At 47.7% G+C, this 19,484-nt stretch overlaps 1 pseudogene; it reads right to left on the bottom strand.

The window, feature by feature from the left end:
• The window catches only part of LOC112075400 (signal-induced proliferation-associated 1-like protein 2), a 71,490-nt pseudogene extending 53,994 nt beyond the window's left edge, over positions 1 to 17,496 (bottom strand).
• Positions 17,497 to 19,484: the final 1,988 nt, after the last annotated feature.

The raw sequence follows: 19,484 nt of genomic DNA, 5'->3' as shown, positions 1-19,484 counted from the left end.
GCATGTGGTAGTATATGGGGCTTTGGTGACAAAACCAATGGCACTGTGATAGACTGCATCCAGTTTGCTGAGTAGAGTGTTGGAGGCTATTTTGTAGATGACATCGCTGAAGTCAAGGATTGGTAGGATAGTCAGTTTTACGAGGGGATGTTTGGCAGCATGAGTGAAGGAGGCTTTGTTGTGAAATAGGAAGCCGATTCTAGATTTAATTTTGGATTGGAGATTCTTAATGTAATGCAAAATCGAATCCCTAAGCTGACAAGGTAAACATCTGTTGTTCTGCCCCTGAACAAGGCAGGTAAGAACCCACTGTTTCCTACCGGCGAAAAATAAGAATTTGTTCTTAATATGAATACCCAGAAGAAATTTGTGTACATAGAACCGACCTCTCCTAATGAAAAAAAGAAGAATCGTGCCTCACAACACCACTGTCTTACATCGAACCTTACTACTCAAGCAACACCCCACCTCATACTTGGATAGTGTCGAAACTGAGGAGGTTTTTGCAAAATTGATCCTTAGAAACACTATCCTAAAGTTATTCTGTTAATTATAAATGTGTTGAAAATAATTCTTCAATGTAGTAGATAATACGAGAACATTGATATGAGCAGGCGCTGCAACAATCCCTAATGCCCGAAAAATCCATCCAGAATTATGTGGAGATGTTAAGTTGTATATTTATTACACCTCCACCTATTACCAGAATAGTCCTTCACTTACCACATTCCAAGAAGACTCTTCAACTAAAATTGCACATTCCTTCTATACAGCCCTTCACACTAATCTCATCACTACTTAGAATATAGACTATCAGCCTCTGCGTCAATTTCTCTAGAATTCCCAAAATGTTTTAGAGTAGGTAACGACTCCTTTGAGTGATTGTCTCTCCTGGAAGTCGCCAGACGTCTCCTTCAGCATGACCACGAGAGCGAAGATGACTTGCAAACCTCCATGATTTCGAAACAAAATGTAAAAGTGGTCCCGACGACCAAGTGCCCGGATCCCGCTCGTGTGTTTCGCTCCATGAAGTACAACAGACTCGTCCTCATGGTGTCTGACTGTGCACATCAACTGCGTCGCAAGCAACTTCCTTGATAGAGCCCGTCACTGAACCTCCTGTTCTCCGCCTCTCCTCTCAAAGCTAAAATCTCCAGACATAAGCTTTATTTTGATGAATAAAACAGATATATTCGTACATGTGATATGTTACAAAACCTATTTGTGGAATTTAGTATTTCTCTATTCCGCTTCTAAATTTCCACTGATGTTGGCCAGGTCCGCTCCGAGCTGCTCTCCACCAACAAACCTGCCCTGCATGACCCATAAATCCCAGCTCTATCACTCAACATCCTCCACTAGCGCGATTCCAGGATAGAAGCCCAATACTCACTTCAACCCTACACTCCGTGCGGAGTCGGAAGGAGTAGTCAAGATATCTCTATCCCAGTCTATAAGACGCATACATCTTAAGCGTAGTTCGTCGCTTTCCACTCCTCATGCAAGATGCAAGGCCAGAGAGCCTTACAGCCTTCGCAGTATCTGATGATTAAGTATAGAGAAGCAATCGCCGTGGACCCTACTCGATCCCATTCGCGACAGGCTGTCAACTCGGACTACCTAGACCCCGAAGAGCATGTCATACCCTTGTCCTTTATTTTAGTCTATCCCTTACACACCCAACAGTTGGAGGGGCCACGAAAGTTATCCTTGAACGTTGCCTGCCAGCTGCCCCAGCCTGGCCCTTCAGTTTATATCCTGCTTCTTGGAAGTTTAAAGTGACTCTATACTCTGACACCCTCCAAAAAAATGCAGTTATGCACAGGATGTTATTACCCCCAGAAATTATGGCTGTCATTTCCAGTAACCTAAGCCTTGACGTAGCCGTTGCTCATGCATGAGATCTTCCACCAGGCAGCCCTCACCCCAAACAATAGCGACGAGTCTAAATCTCCTCCTATTCTCCAAGACAGTGCTACTCGCCACCGCGTGAAAGAGAATTACACATCTCTGGGCTTGCACTCGCCCTATCTAGAGTAGACTCTAACAATGTTCAGATCCATCCCTACCCTACACACGCCCTCCGCATCTCTTAAAGCCTACACTGGAACCCCTACTCCTACCCGGCCTGAGAGCCCAGTTTGGGTGCCCCAGAGCCCAGAGCCGCTTAGTCAGTATTTGCTGAGCGATACCAAACCCACACTCCAACCAAGGTTATCTCCGTAGTCTGCCATAATTAACCTGCTAACTCGAAGAAGACATGTCGAAACCTTGGCCATGTCCTGATGCCGAAAGAAATCCCTGCCCACTAGTACTTGTCGTTTCCTCACAGTCCCACGCGACTGCGTTGACCTACAGACTTCGTTCTCAGACACCTCTGAGCGTGTCTGAGGGTTCCACCCCCTGCCCACGCGGAGCCCACGTCATAGAACCATGACCGTCAGGCCAGCCCGCGTACAACGCGTATCAAATTGGTGTCGAACTTCAAAAATGTCCAAGGTCCTGATTGGGCCCTTCGTGTAACTTGACGTCGCTCCAACCTCTCGAAGACACATGATCCATAACCCAGTATCTAGTAAGCTAGAAATGAGCTAGAACGTAGAACACAACTGATCAGAACAGTTATGAGTGTCTCTTCTATCGCGTGGTACCTCCCTCTCTCCCACCCCACTTTGAAAGTGAAAGGTGCGCGATACTCCGCTCTCAGGCAACTTTGTCTCAATGCCATTTGGGCCAATCTCAGAGACTGATAACCGAGAAATGAGACGGAGGGTCCACCTTAACATCCCGAAAGCTCGCTGTAAAACCTACGCTCTATATGCAGGAACAGCATGTTCTGCGTCAAGATAACTTCCTCTACCGAGAAGGAGGGGACCAGATGGTCCCCAGCGCCACGCGTTCCATGAATCTCGGCCCTGCATTAGGTAGAGTCCGTCCAGATCTTTGGCTATGGCACTACTATATCTCTAGCCATTGTTACCTCCTCTCCACCTCAGCTGTCTGGCAAATTGTGGCGTGATGAACACTTGCGTGTATGTGACTGGTGCAGCTGCAGGACGCAATCTATCGAAAAGCGCTGGTCATTACACCCTAGCAATAAGCCCATGTTCAAAAGGGCGTGTCATCCAGTTTCTGGAAATACCTTGACCCCTGAGTTTTCCTGCTGCTAAGCGCTTCCGAAACTCAAACCAGGATGCTCTAACTAGCATCCGCACTAATATTCCGCACAAGGTATCGCATAGCACACGGTTGCTCTGTACGACAGCAAGCCTGGCGCCCCAGTCTAAATCCAAGCCATACTTGTCCATCAATCTTCATTCCTTCTCTCTCCTTCCTTCTACCCTGTATTAGTCAGTGTGGTATCGAGTGTGAGAGGGGAGTGATGATTGTTGTATCGGTAGTTGACCTGATTAGGGACTCGTTGCCTCACGCTTGTCCTCAGCAGTATGGTAGGCAGGGTTCTGGTACTTGCTGACGTAGTAGTGTATGGGTTGAGGTTGCTAGGCTTGGAGACCTACTTGAAGTGTATAGTGCGGTCTAGTCCTAGTCCCTTATGTAGTGTGGTGTGAGTGAGGATATCAGATTCAGTCGTAGGGTGTGTATCCAAGGGATCATACGCCAAGGTCTCTTAGCCATTCTTCTGTGAGGAGGACACAGGATGGAGTTGTCAACCCCTTGGAATGAGCTGACGGGAGTTTCCACGAGAATAACGGGGACCCAGTCCCTTGCATCCCCGCGCGTGGGTGAAGAGTCCCTAGCTCCACGTCTTGCCGAAGTTCAGCTTGAAGTTGGTGATCCCCGTCCCAGATCCCTCACCTATCCGTGGAAATCATGTATCTACAAGGGTACATCCGCAAGTAGACTTCTATCTTCACTATCGTGCGGTCCATAGTTGATTCATTACCCCAATAGGCGGTGGATAATGTAGAGCGAGTAATGATCTAACATATTGCGTATAGCTGTTCCGTCTGACGATGATCGCCCTATCATTGTTTTATGGATAAGGTTAGAATAGTTACAAAGTGTGGTATTCAGTTATCAGAAATTTCCCAGCGTTCAAGCAAACATAGAACTGAAATGGATGGTCTGGATTTTCCGAAATGCTGCCCGTTTTGGTTCCTGTACAAAAGCTCCCGCCGACAACAGGAGATCGATGGGGACCAGTAAGTTACACACAGAGCCCTGCGAGATAGCGACCAGTCGGGAGCGCTAGAGAGCGGCCAAACGTAGGTGACGGAGAACAGATTCTGCTTGCCACACGCCCACACTCAGGGACTCAGCACGAGCGACCTGTTCCTAAGCAGATCATTGGAGACCGACTTGAAGTCGCAAAGCGTGGGCCCGCCCCGCGCCGATACGCGCATGGCTAAGTGAGCGCAGTTGGCACGGTCTGATCCGGGAGAGAGAGGAATCTTAGAATCTGGCATCCCCGGTTGAAAAGCATGGCAGAGAGACAGCCGTAAATACCGTCCGAAAGGGAGCGAGAGCAGATAGGAAGAGAAGAGTTAGCATCATCAGCCAAGGCACCAGGGAGTCGACCTGACCCCGTCGACTACCAGGAGGAGAGGCCTAATACCCAAAAAATTAGTCATCCCTAGTTGAAGTGAGACTCTAGTCCCTGTGAAACCTGAGATGGTTATGGCTTGGAGATGTCCACAGAGTGAGGTACCAATCCTTGCAGATGCGAAAAATAGCCAGAAGACCTCTCGTTTTCCCTGCACCAGGGATTGCGCTGCAACCCGCTTCGATAGGAGATTTGTGACGTTAACAAGAAAAAGTAGTAGGAGAGCTGCTCTCGTTAGTTTGTGTGACATCGGAGGGGATCCGATGTAGTTCTTGCTTCCATGAACAGGGGCTGACATATCTCGGCTACTCTTGAAGCGAGACGATAAGCCAGCGGGGATCAAGATGAGATTGGAATGTAGACGAGGTGACAAGGATAAGAGGAGCGTCAGGAATAATCTCCCCCGAGATTTATTTAAGTGGCAGTTGTGGAGAAGAGAAGGATGAAGATGAGAGATGGAAGGCTGCGTGTGCCCTACATAGGCGGGCGCCCAGTGATTGGCACTAAGGAGTCCCCAGGCCCGCCGCGATCACGAGACCAAGATGGAGCGTCCGAGATCATTGTTCAATGTCACTGGACACAGAAGATCAGGACCTCTGCCAAGAGATGCTTCGATACCGTGCCACAGTGTTGTCAGTGCCATAGAGCTGTGAGCGTGCCAAAGATAGCCAGCCGACATCGCGCTCCGAGCGAACTCTAAGCCTCCTCTAGTCTAGATACAGCGGCACATCCGGATATCACGCTCGGTTCGATCCCCTTTGCCATCTCTTCCTCCAATATATGGTGTAGCCCTGACGAGAACGTCTATTACCAACATTCTTCTCATACTTGTATCTCGAGCCCCCGCGAGCTCAGGTCCCACATAATATCCCTACTGCGCCTTAAGATGACGTCCTACAACAAACGTTGTGAACGACTCGAATGGTCTCAAAATCCATACTGGTCTGCCGGCGTAGTAAGTGTCTACGATTTAATCTGTTCAGCAATGGCATAACATGGTCCATCATTCGAGCTTCTAGTGTCCAATCTCACCCGTTACCCAGCGTTGAAAGACCTTATATTAAGAAGTACGCATTAATCTCTAGGAATACACACTCTGCCGAGAACGTTCTTTTCCATTCCGTCTCCAACCAGTATTCTCCTCCCCTGTCTCGTGATAGTCCCCTCTCCCAAATGCGCCCTGCGTGCCAGTCCAGTGTCCTTCAGACTGCCCTACCCCCGCTATGTTCGCACCGACTTATCCTACATGTGAGAATGCTGAGTTCCCCGAGTCACTGGTAAATCGCGAACACCCAAGTATCCAGGCCACACATCTCAGTTAGCCCCTATTGTCTGGCTCCTAGAATGTCTTAAGCACGCCCGCGGCCTCGAAAGTTATAATGACCCTCCTCTATCCTATTATATCCTCTCCCCCGAGCCCCTTCTGCAACCAGATTGAGTCCGTGTGCCCTAGCAGGCCCGAAACTTCCAGCACCAAAAGCCCACGATCTTTCCGGTGACACACCAGTCCACACCGCCGCACCAAAGCGCTCTGTACATCGAGTTGACGCCAGCATCACCTCGAGGAGACCCAGCCTATCCATCTTACTGGTTACACAGTCACCGTCCAGATATATGAAATAAAAGTGCCTATTCATTCAGCAACATCCAAACTCCTAATCAGTCATGCTCAGAGCGCTTCCCCATGCCTCCATGTACCTCTTGTGTTCCTATGAGTAACCATCCAGTCGCCTCCCCTTAGCACTTCTCTACCGGCTACCGGAGCCGTTTAGTTCAGTCCGCGTCCTCTAGCCCACCCAGCGTGCGCGATGCGCTGCGTGCGCAGAGTGTAGTTGTTGGAACTATACTGGAGCAGACACCTCACGCATGATGCTCGTCTGAGAACTGCCCGTAGGCAGTGTTACGTTTTTACAAACAGTTCTCCCTGGGTACTCTTATCGCTGGGGTATCCCAGTCCTCCATAGGCTGAAGCTCTACTCGGCATCGCCCATGATCTTAATACATATTGCGCAAGCCACGTCGAATCCAGGTGCTGGTCGCGGCTACTCCATAACTCGCCAGATTCACTACGCCAGGCCCACACGTCTTAGTGATGCGTCTAGTTCACGAGGGTCGTCTCTGAGCAGGCCGCTAGCGTTCGCCGTACAAATCGACGAGAATCTGCTAAACAGTCAGTACAGTCATTGTGTCTAGTACACCTAAACTCAACTGAAACTGAAACAAAGGTTATACAATAAGAAAAAATAATAGAAAAAAATAATCAGCATACAATTTGTTTTTAAAAGATCTCTGTGTGTGTGTGTGTGTGTGTGGTGTGTCACTGGACAGAAGACAGGGCCTAGATACGATTGGTTGCAGCTTCCTGCCAACTATGGTGACTGTTTTGGGTGTCCAGCTGACTGCTATCTTTGGACTTTTTGGGGTGGGGGTTGAGGGGTCGGAGTGTATATTTTGTCCCCTTGTGAATTCTAGAGCAGTGGTTCACAACAGGGAAGCCACAGGGGTACTTGAAGAAGGCGGGATCATAGAACCATAGGCTTACTGGTAAAATTGCACGAGGGGGTACCCTCCGGGCAGAAGCAAAATTCAGTTGTGGTACAGAACCGAAAAGGTGGAACCGTTTTCTAGAGTGTTTCCTTCCTTGAGGATGGTAAGAGGGGCTGTGAGAGTGACTTGGTCCCTCTAACTTCGTCCGCTGGTGCAATTGAGCATGACAGAGGATTATATAAGTAGGCCAACTTTGTGTCAAACAAACACTAATTTCTTTCCACCTAGTTTGCCACAGATATGCCTGACTGATATTTTATTAGTATGTTCTACTAGTGAATTAAACCTGTACCATTACAATCTTCATGAGCTTTCATGACCGAAGCACATAGCCTCATTAGTCTCATCACCTAGCCTCCTGTTCATTCTTATTTGTTAGTCTTCGTCCTTTATCCCTCCTCAGGCGTTGGACAATGTCCCTCTGTCTTCTATACATCCTGCGATGAGACCCTGGTCTTGCTGCCTGGGCTTCGCTGGAGTGAAGATTATCAGGCTAAGAAAGAAGAGGCCAAGCTGAAGATACAGAGGCAGAGCAGAGGAGGATAGCGGAGCAGGGTGCAGGAGCTCCTGGATAACGACTCCTGGACAACAAGAAGGTGACGGACCCAGAGGAACAAGGAGGTGAGAGTGTGAAAAGTGAATACAATACAAAAATTAGTCCATTGGAAATCCAGTCAGCAATATAGAACTGAGAAGAAACAATGGGTGTTTCAAACTGCCTCAAAGGTATGATGCCTTAAAGTAACAGTAGTTATTGGTCAGTTTGAGCTAAACATTGCCCCTCTTTCCCAGGAACTACAGTATTGTCACCTGACCAGCTGCGGACCTACATGCCCAAGGAGGGCGGAGCTCTGATTGGCTGGTCTGGGGAGGAAGTGTGAGAATGTATAGTTCCTGTGGACAGTACTTACCCAAACAGCCTGCGTGTCCTGGACATGCTGTTGGGTGGCATTCTTTTTTTTTACACAAAACTTTTAACTTCAGAGCACCAAGATGTTTTGTAAATACGACTGTTTTTTTACCTCTGTCTGGCAGCGGCCTTTGTCACATTTGATGTATAAGCTGAATGATTGGAGACAGATGGGGTGTGGAGGAGACGTGTCAGTCTATTGACTACACATTAGGGGCATTTAATTTCGTCCTGATAAAGGAGAATGAGGAAGCCACTATTAGCACTAAAGTCTGTTATTATGATTGACTGGTTTTCCTGGTTCGTCTGTCTGTAATGATTAGTTACTTTTGGGATACTTATTTTAATCTGTTTATAGCCTTTATTTGTTTGTTTTACTGCTGATTATCTCCGTGAGTGAAAGCACGTTAATTCAAATGTTTATTTAGACTATTGAGGAAGGCTTAGATTACTGTACATGGCTCGGTGCCCTGCACATTGTAAATTTGTATTGGCACTGACCCTTTTATATGCTTCCTCTTAGTTCTGATGTTTTTCTTAAACATCTATTAGTTATTTGATATTGAGCACTGTCACTGTTGCGGTAGAGCTTACAAGATTAAGCATTTCACGTACTTTTGGGCCTGTTGACAAAACATTTAACTTCTTAAAGTGAAGTTGTGAAAGGGTGAACATTCCAACTGTCACCATAGGGACAGCGAAAGCTGCCACCAAATGGGCCAGAATATGTTGAAGTGGCCTCCAGACAGTACTTGCCTATGTTGAACATTTGTGAAAATAAACCACCACATATTAAAAACAAACCACACATTCACATGACTTTCGCGGTGAAGTCTTTATTACCATGATAACTCACAAATTATTATTCAAAGTATAATAATGAATCTCAATAGTTCAGAGTACAAAAGTAGCTAACATGATAATCAACTCCAAACCGCTGAAAGAGGTGCGCTAACTCTCATTGCCAGATGTGCTGTGTGGTGCATGCATTAAACATTTCACAGTGCATCTACACAAGCCTCCCACTACATACCTATGAACCCACCCCCCCCCCCCCTGACAGGGCGCACACAAACCAACCCTCCTACAGTAACTGCAGTTCAGAGCCGAATGCCCCAAAATAGCGATGTAAGTCAAGTGGACAAGCCATATGGCCAGGAAGTGTGCAGCAAAAATGTACAGTAAGCTATGAAGAACCCATCAGGCGTCATCCTGCCCCGGGTGATCCGTGATATGGCAGCCATTCTGTCAATTCAAAGGAGTGATGAAACTAGGAGCGAGTTATATATTAACATACAGTAACATATCTCAATCTATGGAGCGATGAGTCATATTGAGAGAAGATTATTGAACAATAATAACCTTTCAAGCAAATAACCGTCGAGTGAATTCAAGAAAGTTACTCTGAAGTGTTCTGTTTACAAATGTTAGGCCTGGGAGAAAGGACCCCGAGTAGAATTAGAATCATTCATGAAATAATAATGTAGGTCTATTTTGAGTCATCAAAAGAATTCATTTGTACTCCTCTGAGTGAAACATTGTAATCGCTGAGCTCGTGATGCAACATGGCCACAGGAATTGGTGGCACCTTAATTGGGGAGACGGGCTTCGTGGTAATGACTGGAGCGCAAAAGGTGGATATGATATCAAATTACTCAATAGTTTTGACGCCGATTCCATTTTGCGCCGTTTCAGCCATTATTAACGAGCCGCCTCCACTGCAGCATTGTGCACACATCTATAGACAAAAAATCATGGATCCCAGCACAGGATGACAGTGAGTCTATAGACAGGCTTGTTCGGGGTCCTGAATTACAAGTCACGAATGGAATCCAAGGGAGTTGATCCCCCGGTGTCTCTCTAGAGAAGACTACAACATCTCTCTCTCACACTACCTATGCCTGACCACAACATAGTACAACGTTCCCAAAGCAATGAGGAAGTAAAGCATTTTTTTTTACGGCAAAAATATTCAAAACATTGCCTTGCCTTTTATTCCTATCTACTCTCAAGGTCTAATATGTTCCCAAATGGAGGACAAAAGAGCAAATTAAATGTGAAATGATAAGATATTGCGAATGTCATCTCGCTCTCTTTTCCTTTTCTCTCTCTCTCTCTCTCTCCTCTCTCCATAAAAGCAGGCTTTGAGAGGCGACTCCCCATAGTGTTAGAGAGGATGTATTACATGTCCGCAACAGGCCATCCTCCCAGGGCCAGGTTGTCATGGACTTCTTGAGAGGCAGATGTGGGAGACATGCTTTGTGGATGTTAGAGCGCCTCCCTCTTCTCTGCCGGCTCAACTGCATGACGCCGAGGAGGTGATGTCCGGACGCCCGTGTCTGGATGAATTTGGGGCGAGGCGGTTGCTTGCGTGCTGGTGCTTCCTTCTGTGCTCGTCGGTCGCCCCCCGAGCTGTCCTGCTCGGTTCTCACACACGTGGACCACTACGCTGGGGGTGGTGGGGGTGCCGTTTGCAGCTCGTACTTCTCGACCTAGTTTAGATTGGAGAAGGACCGTTAACACGTAGAACTGGCCACAATCGAACTGATGGCAATACAAAGGATAGACTACATAATTCCATCACAATTGATTAAAAGCAATTGTAATTTTACTAATTCATTAATTTTAGTTCCCATCCTTCATAGTAGCAAGTTTGTGTGTTGTACTGCCCTAGTTTGGAGATGAGCACAGAAAGAAGTCTAGGTTGAGTGGACGGGCACGGCGTCGGGGCTGCCCTTGCCACCCACCGTGCGAGGCTGGGGGAGAGATCAGGAACTGTTTGTGCTGGTTTAGGGCTCCACGGGGATGCCTATGAAGGACGGACTGCAGGCCAGACAGGGGGAAGGGTAAAAGTGAGACACAAGAGGCTCAAATGTAGATCAATGGAAATCAATCAGCTGCCAAAACCACTGCTTGCTTGCTAACCAAATAGTGATGAAACACGTTTTTTAATATTTTTTTACTTTTATTTAACTAGGCAAGTCAGTAAGAACAAAGTCATTACAATGACGGCCTACTTGTAAAGGCCCCCCGGTGCAAACCCTCCTCTAACCCGGATTAACGGCCAAATGTTGCGCCGCCTTATGGACTCCCGATCACCGCGATACATACCCGGTCTGTAGTTGACGCTCTAGCGCTGGAGCGTGCCTTAAGACCGCTGCGCCACTTGGGAGCTATTATTTGTAATGTATAGCATATTTCCTACTACCAAAAGATCAAGTTACTTGAAAGTATTGGGCATTGGGTGAATGTACAGAAGTCATCTCTACCTGTGCGAAGTAGAGGCGCATCTCTTGCGTTGAAGTCGCTTCTTGTGCAGTCGGCCGTGCCCTCAGCGGCGGCCAGTGCATACGCTGAAGTTGATTCTCACACGCCGAAACTCTTAAAAGAAACTGGAAGCTTTACGTCCGGGTCGAAGGAGCGAACAGAGACTCCAAAAACTGGCCTATAGAGGAGAGAGAGGAAAAGAGAGGACGAGAGAGAGAAGAGAGAGAAAAGAGGTGAAGAGAGAAGGTGAGAGGGCGAGAGAGGAATAGAGGGAGGGAAGAGTGAGATGAGAGAGGTGAGAGAGAAAGAGAGGGTGAGAGAGAAGGTACAGTTGACAAGTGAGTTGGATAGTGATGTTGCCACAACAGCATTAGTCACATGGGGATGACGTAATGACATTACAATACATAAATTCGTCTGTTTACCAGAAATAGGCTATGCCTTCTCAAAACTGCTCATCACCATTATCCCACAGATAATTAATAGATCTAACAAACATTAACATACAGTTATGGACTGTGGCTGGGAGAGAACCAGCAGAGGGAGAGAAGCCTAAAAACCAAAGGGCTCCGAGTGGCTCAGCGGTCTAAGCGCACTGCATCGCCAATGCTAGAGGCGTCCCTACAACGACCCGAGGTTTGATCCCAGGACTGTTCGCAGCCGGCCATGACTGGGAGACCCAGGAGCGGCGCACAATTGCCCAGCGTCGTCCGGGTTTACGGGAGGTTTGGCCGGCCGAGATGTTCCTTGTTCCATCGCGCTTTAAGTGATCCCTGTGGCGGGCCGGCGCATGAACATTGACCAGTCGCCAGTTGTACAGTGTTTCTCACACACATACGGGCTTCCGGGTCTAACCGGGTCTAACAGGGCAGTTGGTGTCAAGAGCAGTGCACTGGGTTGGTGTGTTTCCGGTGGACGCACGCTCTCGACCTTCGCCTCTCCTGAGGTCCGTACAGGAGTAGCAGCCGATGGGACAATATGGATACCCCACCGGGAAAGTGGGGAAAAAGGGGTAAAACATTTAAATAAAAACCCAAGACCAGTCAGCCAAATGACAATAAATAACCAAACCCTATAAAGCACATTTGTCAAGTGTATGAAGACTTGTACTGTAAGTACCTTTCCTGAAAACACTGTCACCAACCTGCGTTTCCATATTTGCAGTCTTTCATGGCCTAACGTACACCGCCCCCGCCTTCTAAAATAGCTGCTGCAAAGCATGCTTGACTAAAACTGTCCCTTAAACATGAGGAACACTGCACCCGAGTTGTCATGGCAACCCTGCCTCAACTTGTGTGCGTGGCCTGGCCTTGCAGTGAGGCGCCGGGGTCGTCGCTAAAGAAAGACCCAGGTGTACAGCGGTCTGAGAGAGCTCAGCTCAGACCATTGAGGACCGCGCATCTCATTGGTCTAAAGCGCAGTTTGAACGATTAGTTCAGAGAGAATGGATCAACAAGCTGAAGCCAAAGCCACAGATTAGGAACAGCATTACAACCATTACAACCACTGGGAATCGGACCTCAAAGGCTACAAATCTGACCTTAGATCAGTTTAGGAGACATATCAGAGGCGACATATAAAGCCCTTCTCTTACCCGGACTCCGGGCCTGTCAAACACTTCCTGGTGGTCACCGAGCAACCAGGCAGAAGGCGTTACACTTTGGTGGTTTGAGGTGCATTGATGGGAAGGCAGGAGGCAGAGGCCTTTCCACCTGAAATGCGGGAGGTTAGGCTTTGTTGAGGAGGGGCCGGATGAAGATGACAGTGTGGGCGTTGCGCGCCTTCCCCAGCGTGAGGGTTGAGGGAGATTTCTCGTTGCCCCACAATTTTTTTTTTTTATCCCGTTTCCCTTACTTCCTCCTCTTACAAAATTCCCCTTTTTCTTCTTGCGTCTCTCTGTTTGTACAGTCCACACCTCACTAGAAGCTGCAAAAAGCCTGCAGTCCTGGCCAAATGAAGAGCCCAAAAAAATTCAGTGAACGTCCAAGCCGGAACCAGTTAGCTACTGAGCAGCCAGCTAGCCCAGATCCAGAGTTAGCTCTCAGGTTCCACCCTTGGCAGTGAGGTCTGTAGGACAGAGACAGGCAGCCTTACACGGACAGCTCGAAACAACAGTCCTCCGTCTAGGCTCATAGACATTCCTGCATTTGTAAAGTGGATAGAAAACACTCTAAAGTTTCTAAAACTGTTAAAATAATGTCTGTGAGTATAACAGAACTGATATGGCAGGCGAAAACCTGAGAAAAATCCATCCAGGAAGTGGGATTTTTTTATGTTTGTAATTTTCATTACCATTACAGTATCCATTGACTTAAGACTCAAATTGCACTTCCTATGGCTTCCACTAGATGTCATCAGTCTTTAGAAATAGTTTCAGGCTTGTATTCTGAAAAATTAGGGAGTAAGACCACTTTGAGTGAGTGGACCCTGGGAAGTCGCCAGACCTGTTTCCTGCGCATGACCGAGAGCGAAATATTGAAATATGATTTTCATGCTTTTGTATGCGGGCGCTGTCCTCAGATAATCGCATGGTTTGCTTTCGCCGTGAAGCCTTTTTGAAATCTGGCACGGCGGCTGGATTAACAAGAAATTAAGCTTTATTTTGATGAATAACAGATATATTTTCAAGAATGTTAAATATTTGAATTTAGTATTTTTTTATTTCGCGCTCTGAAATTTCACTGGATGTTGGCCAGGTGGGACGCTACTGTTCCAGGTACCCATAAGAAGTTAACTGACTTGCCTAGTTAAATAAAGGTAAAAAAAAAGTGAGTCTGGAAGGAGAGTTTACAGTCTAACCAGACATCTAGGTATTTGTAGTTGTCCACATATTCTAAGTCAGAACCGTTCAGAGTAGTGATGTTAGTTGGGCTGGCGGGTATGGGCAGCAATCGGTTGAAGAGCATGCATTTAGTTTTACTAGCATTTAAAAGCAGTTGGAGGCCACGGAAGGAGTGTTGTATGGCATTGAAGCTCGTTTGGAGGTTTGTTAACACAGTGTCCAAAGAATAGCCAGATGTATACAGAATGGTGTCGTCTGCGTAGAGGTGGATCAGAGAATCACCAGCAGCAAGAGCGACATCATTCATATATACAGAGAAGAGAGTCGGCCCGAGAATTTAACCCTGTGGCACCCCCGTAGATACTGCTAGAGGTCCGGACAACAGGCCCTCCGATTTGACACACTGAACTCTATCTGAGAAGTAGTTGGTGAACCAGGCAAGGCAGTCATTTGAGAAACCAAGGCTATTGAGTCTGCCGATAATAATGTGGTGAATGACAGTCGAAAGCCTTGGCCAGGTCGATGAAGATGGCTGCACAGTACTGTCGTTTATCGATGGCGGTTATGATATCGTTTAGGACCTTGAGCGTGGCTGAGGTGCACCTGTGACCAGCTCAGAAACCAGATTGCATAGCGGAGAAGGTACGGTGGAATTCAAAATGGCCGGTGATCTGTTTGTTAACTTGGCTTTCGAAGACCTTAGAAAGGCAGGGTAGAATAGATATAGATCTGTAGCAGTTTGGGTCTAGAGTGTCTCCCCCTTTGAAGAGGGGGATGACCGCGGCAGCTTTCCAATCTTTGGGGATCTCAGACGATACGAAAGAGAGGTTGAACAGGCTAGTAATAGGGGTTGCAACAATTTTTGCAGATAATTTTAGAAAGAGAGGGTCCAGATTGTCCAGCCCAGCTGATTAGTAGGGGTCCAGATTTTGCAGCTCTTTCAGACCATCAGCTGTCTGGATTTGGGTGATATTGGTATGTGGACTGGAGGCAGGGCATGAAAAGGATAACGAATCCAGTTGTTTGTGTCATCCATTTCTGGAAAGTACCTGCGTAATTGCGTACCGAACTCACTCAGGTGCATCGCTATATCACATTTGACATTGTCTGTCACGCCCTGGCCTTAGTATTCTTTGTTTTCTTTATTATTTTAGTTAGGTCAGGGTGTGACATGGGGAATGTTTGTGTTTTGTCGGTTTTGGGTGGTTATATGGTAAAGGGGGTGTTGGGTGTAGTGTATGGGTTTGTGTTGAGTGTATGTGTCTAGCTGTGTCTATGTTGGGTGTAGTTGTCTAGGAAAGTCTATGGTTGCCTGAATGGGTTCCCAATTAGAGACAGCTGATTTCTGTTGTCTCTGATTGGGAGCCATATTTAAGGTAGCCATAGGCTTTCGTTTGATGTGGGTAATTGTCTATGTTATACGTTTGTAGCCTGTATGTGCACTACGTTCATAGCTTCACGGTCGTTCATTGTTTTGGTTAGTTTGTAAGTGTGTTTTGTTTCATTTTTCCTTCTTCAAAATAAAAGGAAGATGGCTTATTTTCCAAATGCTGCGTTTTGGTCCGTCAATCCCCCACACGATCGTGACATTGTCTGTAAGCTTGAGTTCATTTGCACACAAAAAATCATACAATGATGGAAAGACCTGTGTGTTGTCATTGTTAATGCAGACAGAGAAGAGCTCCAACTTCTTAATCATAGCCTCAATTTTGTCCCACACATTTAATATGGTTGTAGAGAGTCCCTGTAATTCTAGATTCAGATCATTCAGGCGAGAAAAGACATCACCCAGACAGGCCAGTCGTGTGAGAGAAAACATCACCCAGATAGGCCAGTTGTGTGAGAAACTCGTCATCATGCAAGAGAAAATCAGTAAAGAAAACTATAAGCTCGTCTCTCAATTAAAAGAAACGTGTCAATACTTTTCCCCTTGATAACCAGCGCACTTCTGTATGTTGTAAAAGGGTTACATGGTCGCTGCCCATGTCATTGCATAGTGCAGAAAATACACGAGAGTTCAGGGGCTTTGCTTTAACAAAGTTAATAATGTTCACTGTACTGTCCAAAATGTCTTTCAAGCTGTCAGGCATTCCCTTGGCAGCAAGACCCTGTCTGTGGATGCTGCAGTGTACCCAAGTGGCGTCGGGAACAACTGCTTGCACGTGCGTTACGACTCCACAATGTCTCCCTGTCATGGCTATTGCTCCATCAGTACAGATGCCAACATACGCAGCAGCTACGTTTGGCTACATACGGTTAGTGGAATTCCCGCGAGAGAGAAACAGTGAAACGAAAAAAACTCACCCAAATGTTTAGCCCCGTTGGAAAATATAAATGGATTGTTTGAAAATGTGAATTAAAATTTATTTTTGTGATTCACATGTTTATTTGGCGTACCCCAGTTTGTGAATACCTGTTTATAGAGTCCAATCCATGATGGTAAATGCCCATTTTAATACATTGCAAACGGACATGTATATTTGTACATTTCCAATGTATTTAATGAGGGATTTACCATCACCAAATGGACAGGCTGAAATCAACACCAACGAGCGAGTGAGAGGAACCACTATCACTACTAGGCCGTCCCGAGTTCAACGAGCCAGACAACTTGGCATTTCAGCAATATATAACAGAATGTCCAATTTGTGATGGTAAATGCCCATTGTAATGTATTGCTTATGGACAGTGTCCAATACACATAATACATTGCCAGTCTTAACATGTTATACTGCAGTTGGACAGTGTCCATTGCCAATATATTGCAGTTGGACAGTGTCCATTACACATATGCTATATTGTCAGTGTGAACATGCTCTTCTGCAAGTTGACAGTGTCCATTGCATATCCATAAGGAGTTCCCATTTCGAAATGGACATGCTGAATCAACACCAATGAGAAATTCTGACTTCCTATGACTTCCTGTGATCAAACATAACACATAGGCCTTCTAGGTTGATTCAGGGCTAAACATAGTGATATGTATCATTTGTTCAGTGTATAGGTAAACCATCTCACCTTCCTGCATCCGTCCTCCCCTGGGCCACTCTCCTCCAGCATCATCTTTAGATACTCTTCTTTAGACAGCTTCTCCAGGGCCTTGGCCTCTCTCTCCCTCTCTGCTGCCTGGTGACACGCTGCCTCCTGGAGGTACAACTGCCTGCAAGAGACACACAGAACAGAACAGAGAGTCTGGTCAGAGACCAGCCAGGAGAACCCTGTCTAAGGGACAGGAGGAGTGGGAGAGGGGATGAGGGAGTGGAGGAAGGCCTTTTGACAACCCAGCTTTGGTCAAAGAGAAAAAGGATCAGAGAGGTAGCCAAGCTGTTTATACAAAACTGTTGGTCAGTACCAATCAAGGCCTTCAGGGGCAGCAACAGGCAATATCTTAGCATGGCAACGCCACCAGGTGCTTTTCTGAATCATGCTGAAGATATTTGTCAGTGGGAGGAGGGGTGTGGGATTAGGAAAGGGAGAAATGCATGCTGTGAAGGAAGAAGCCAAGCTCTGGTTAAGTGAGGGTGCAACCGGGAGTAGGGAGGGACAGACAGAGAGGTCAGACCACAGGCTTGGAGTCAGACCACAGGGTTGGAGTCAGACCACAGGCTTGGAGTCAGACCACAGGGTTGGAGTCAGACCACAGGGTTGGAGTCAGACCACAGGGTAGAAATGGCATATGGCTTAAGGGCAGGAACAGGCATTAATTAGTGAGTTCATGGCTAAACGCCGGAGTGTGCTTGTGTTGCTGAACATGCCTGTAGATATGTGTCAGTGGGAGGAGGGGTGTGGGATTAGGAAGGGGAGAAATGCATGCTGTGAAGGAAGAAGCCAGCTCTGGTTAAGTGAGGGTGCAACGGGAGTAGGGAGGGACAGTACAGAGAGGTCAGACCACAGGTTGAGTCAGACTCAAACAGGCTTGGAGTCCAACCACAAGGGTTGGAGATCAGACCACAGGGGTTGAGTCGAGTACCACAGGGTTGGAGTCAGACCACAGGCTTGGAGTCAGACCCACAGTCTTGGAGTCAGACCAAAGGGTTTAGAGTCAGACACAGGGTTGGAGTCAGACACATGGCTTGAGAGCAGCAGACCACAGGCTTGGAGTCAGACAGCAGGGAGGAGGAGGAAGGGAGGAGGTGATAGACAGGGAGGAGTGATAGAGGAGGAGGAGGACAGGAGGAGGTGATAGAGGAGGAGGAGGACAGGGAGGAGGTGATAGAGGAGGAGGAAGGAGAGACAGGGAGGAGGTGATAGAGGAGGAGGAGGACAGGGAGGAGGTGATAGAGGAGGAGGAGGATACAGGGAGGAGGTGAATAAGGAGGAGAGGGGATAGGGAAAGGAGAGTTGAGCAGGGAGGAGGTGATACGAAAGGTCTTGAGGACAGTGAGGGAGAATGGAAAGAGGGGAGAGGTAAGTGATAAACCCTGGCTGGTGGTGTCCTGATGGGTTGACAGCATGTTATGGCCGTTTGAGGGGGGAATGCATGAGGTAGAGGAGTGAGTGAGGGGCAGATTTAGGAAGAGTGAGGGGAAGGTAGAGGGAGACGTGTAGGGGGAAGGGAGAGTGAGAGGGGACAGGGTCGAGAGAGGGGGATTGAGCGTGAAGTACGAGGGGGAAGTGAGGGGGTAAGAGTAGAGGGGGAGTGAGGGTGTGAAGGTATGGGGGGAGTGAGGGGGAAAGAGTAGAGGGGAGTGAGGGTGAAGGTAGAGGGGAGTGTAAGGGAAAGGTGAGAGTTGAGGGGGGTGGTAGAGGGGGAGTAGGGAGGGAAGGGAGTGAAGGAGGAAGAGTAGTAGGGAGGGGGTAGAGGGAGAGTAGTGGGAAGAGTAGAGGAGGTTGAGGGGATGAAGGTGGGAGAGGGGGAAGGGTAGTAGGAGTGAGTGAGGGGAAGGTTAGGTGGGGAAGAGGGGAAAAAGGGAGAAGTGAGGGGAAGTAAGAGAAGGGGAATTGGAAGCCGGCGCGTTAAGGGAGAGTGGGGGGAGGAGTCCAAGAGACTAGGTTGGAGTGGTATGTAGAGTGGGGGAGATTTCCGTTGCCGAGGAGTGAGGGGGAAGGTTACGGAGAGTGGGGGGAAGGTAGGGAGGAGTTGAGGGGGAAGGTAAGAGGAGAGTGAGGGGGAAAGGTAGAGGGGTTAAGTGAGGGGGACGTAGAGAGGGGAGTTGAGGGTGAAAAGTGTTACGCGGAGATGAGGGGAAGGCTTACAGAGAGTGAGGGGGAATAGAGGAGGAGTGAGGGAGGAGGTAGAGAGAGCTGAGAGGGAAAAGGAGAGTGAGGGGAAGGTAGACGGGGGAGTGAGGAAGGTAGAGGGGGAGTGAGGGTGAGGGGAGAGTGAGGGGGAAGGGGAGGGAGTGAGGGGGAAAGGGAGGAAGTGAGGGGGAAGGTAGAGGGGGAGTGAAGGGGGAAGGTGAGGAGAGTGAGGG

The sequence above is a fragment of the Salvelinus sp. IW2-2015 genome, unplaced genomic scaffold, assembly GCF_002910315.2.
Source record: "Salvelinus sp. IW2-2015 unplaced genomic scaffold, ASM291031v2 Un_scaffold3137, whole genome shotgun sequence".
In the NCBI taxonomy this organism is placed as follows: Eukaryota; Metazoa; Chordata; class Actinopteri; order Salmoniformes; family Salmonidae; genus Salvelinus; species Salvelinus sp. IW2-2015.
This window is presented reverse-complemented; position numbering and strand designations above follow the sequence as displayed.